Below are 3,662 nucleotides of genomic sequence, written 5' to 3'. Positions count from 1 at the left end.
CGCGACACCGTATATGTTCCGGCCTGGGTGTGCTGGACGACAGAGTAGGGTACGCACACATGTGTGAGGAATACGTGTGAGCAAGGGGCGTGGCTTCCGTGCAAATAACGGTAGCGCAAGAAACGAATGTCGAACGTATACTATTATAAAAATAAATATATATATTATTTATAAAAATATTTGTGACTTTATAAAACATATCCTTGATGATAAAACTTAACACGTAGAGACAAAATTATTATCCAATTTACAGTTAAATTAAAGCATATTTACCGCGGCATGACCTAGGTAGCAGCACTTGGTTGGCGGCTCAATATGGCTGAACATGGAATACCGTACCCTCCCTTCAGAGCATCACTCCCCGCATCCAGAAGTCTACTTTATGCACCGTCCTTTAGGTCCATGATTTTTCTAGTTTCGAATAAAATTTCTGGCATTAATCTTATTGTTAGTTCAATTAACTGGCTACGAACTATAGAATGTATTATTGATTACCAATTATCCAAATATGTATGACGCGTCCAATTTCTATGTACCAAGCGTTACGCTTATCTGACAAAAAAATTAATAACATCAAGCTCTTATTACATTGTCTACAGTTGGCCAGTGAGACGTGGCGAGGTAGTATATAACCACGTAATAAAAATCTATAATATCTCACCCAAAATATGTTTTAGGTATATCTGGGAATAAGGTTTTCCAAATAAATTATTCCATTAGAATTAGAAAAATCGATTGCCAATAAACAGTTTTATAAGTAATGTTTTTTCAATCATTTTCGCTTTGACAATCATCACAATCCTCATACATATATGTATAATAGAATTTTGTTTTTTTACTGTCTTCCATATACATATCTGTTATATCAACCACCCAGGATTCTTGTCTACATAGTATAGTTACGTTTGCTGTGGCATTCCTTTACGCATCAGAGGCTGTTTTAATTCTTTTTTTGACTTTTTAAAAAGTTTTTATGAAATAATGTTTATATTTTCGTATAAAAAGATATTTTTGTAGCATATCCAATTTTTTCAGAACTTTTGAGTAATTATTTTAGCGATAATTTTTAACATAGTAATATGGTGGACGTAAAGTACCCCCCCACCCATCCCGCCCCGCAAATACTCAGAGGGTTAAGGACACCATAATTCTTCATTCTAAATTGATGGATATGTTCATGTAGGCAGTATGACTTTTCAATACGCACTATACTAATCCATATTAAATAGATTGTTTCATTTTTAACACAACTTAAATGATCATGCGCTACAAAAACTCGTAGTGAGACACCGGTACCGTACAGCCGTCAATGAGTGTACGCTAATTTTCGTGAATAGTTTTTTACGATCATTTGTCAAATCTCATAGAATCCCCAGTAGAAGTATTATACACCTTCCTTCTTGTGCGTCTATATCCGTTATTAATATTTCTATATTCTTTACACTCTACACGAATAAAGTGAAACAATAAACATATGCCCGTATCGTTTGATGTACATATTTACATACATTTTAATTTACAAGTCGAGCTGCAGTCATATTCAGTCTTCGGTGCAAATATTGAGTATTGCTACACAAATACCGATATTTCTATTTCCATTTATTATTAAAAATCATGTCAATCACATGGGCATAAATCTTACGATAACATTTAACATATTTTAAATAGTTTAAAGATAGGTTTAATGCTAAATAGGTATTACAAAATAATATGATATACACTTACTTTGAAAATATGAAGATTACAATCACATTATCTTCATTTAGTGCAAATAGATTCATGTACAGATAGCGCATATCTGAAACTGACGTAAGAAAGAGCTCTCATATTGGTTACTGACTCTCAAGGAATCGGAGTGGGATGGAACAATTTTAACCTTCGGAACACATATACACAAATACAACGATAAGGTCCGTGACGTATTCTGACTATACATGACGACATGTGACGACACATGACGTTACGGATGCAACTAACCTACCGTAATCGAAACCATAATGGTGCATCAAACATAACCGGAGTCTGGTAAATCTTTGGATTGGGAAAACAGGAATGGCGTGCTGGTTAACCGAGTTCCATTCACTGACGTGCGAAACGGGCGGTAGTAAAGGCTGAATTGCGATAGATGCGCATGATTATGATAATTTCCAGGAATATTACAATGTTTGACAACATTCGATATATTTTTTCGGTACACATAAACTTATATACTATAAATTGTAGAAGAATTTAATTGTTATAAACTGTTTGTAATAACTTGTAAATAATTTATTATGGAATATAGTCCATCGCATATGTTAGTATATACATACCTTTAATGTTGACATTCACATATAATTATTAGATATTTATAAAAAATATTTCTAATAAACGTTTGTATCATTTTCATAGTTTTCATAATTGTTATAACTGTGCATATGTTTTACGTTAGATAAATGACTGACCTTTTATTCATTAAACTTCATAACGAATACCTTTCATATTCAGTCGAATAATAAATATGTTAATAGAATAAATAGTTTCAGTTATCGCATATAGCAATCAGCATTTTTACATTGGTGAAATAAGTCAGTATTCGGCAATGAAAATTTTTTGTTGCATAATGATTTGCTTATTTCTTTAGATTTTAGATAAAGCGGATTAGGTAATTCAAAGATTCAAATGCTTTTAAGCGAGCTAAATATTTGTAAGCTGCACATTTTTCTACGTATTTTAACATTATTTAAAGGGTTAATGAAGTAAAATAATAATATTGCACTGTTGTTGTTAAAAATTAATGTAATTTTTTATGGAATCATTCATTTTAAAGCGAAGAAGTGTGTGATTGAAAATGTTACATTAACTTATAATACAATTGATCAGTTATATAATTAAAATATTGTCGCCACAAATTAAATTCTTTTAAAGTATTAAACGATACTTTCACTAGAAAATGTTTATATTGGCAACGTATATTTGTTGAAATGAAGGGAAATAGAGCGAATTTTTTAATTTATGCGTTTGTAAATGAATGCAATAGTAAAATTACTTAAATTGGTTGTATGGCGAAATAATATTCTGAATTAAGTATTGTAAACGATATTAATTTTCGTTGTGCTACCAAATTTCAAGACTACATAGTCAAAACAAAGATAATTCGAATTAATTGTTTCATAACGTATTGTATATGTATTGTACAAATGATTATTAACTTATTGTTAGTAGTTATATTTTCTATTTCTTTGTTAGCATTATCTATTTCTTACTTACATGTATACTACTTCAAATTTTACTTAATTAGTTCCGTAATGTACTGATTGTACCTATGTTTACGACGTTCCATGAGCACTTTAATCAATCATACATATATTCTTCAGATATTATACATCTATAAATTATTATCTAAGTTATTCGAAACATAATTTATCGTGTAATGAATAGATACAATTTTTTGATGGACTACATAAAGGTGGAATATATTTCCTTTACTTATTATTGCTGTTTACAAGACAAAATACTAAATATACATACATATATCAATACAGATATGTTTTATTTATCACTTTTGGCGGCAAGCTGTTGACTGGAAATGTGAAAAGGAAAGGAGAGGGAGCGTTTCGTCCTGGGCCTGCTAGTGGACTCGTCGGTAAGGCTACCTAGCAGACCTTTTTTTTTTTTTTTTT

The sequence above is a fragment of the Dufourea novaeangliae genome, unplaced genomic scaffold (assembly GCF_001272555.1).
Source record: "Dufourea novaeangliae isolate 0120121106 unplaced genomic scaffold, ASM127255v1 scaffold440, whole genome shotgun sequence".
Classification (NCBI taxonomy): domain Eukaryota; kingdom Metazoa; phylum Arthropoda; class Insecta; order Hymenoptera; family Halictidae; genus Dufourea; species Dufourea novaeangliae.
This window is presented reverse-complemented; position numbering follows the sequence as displayed.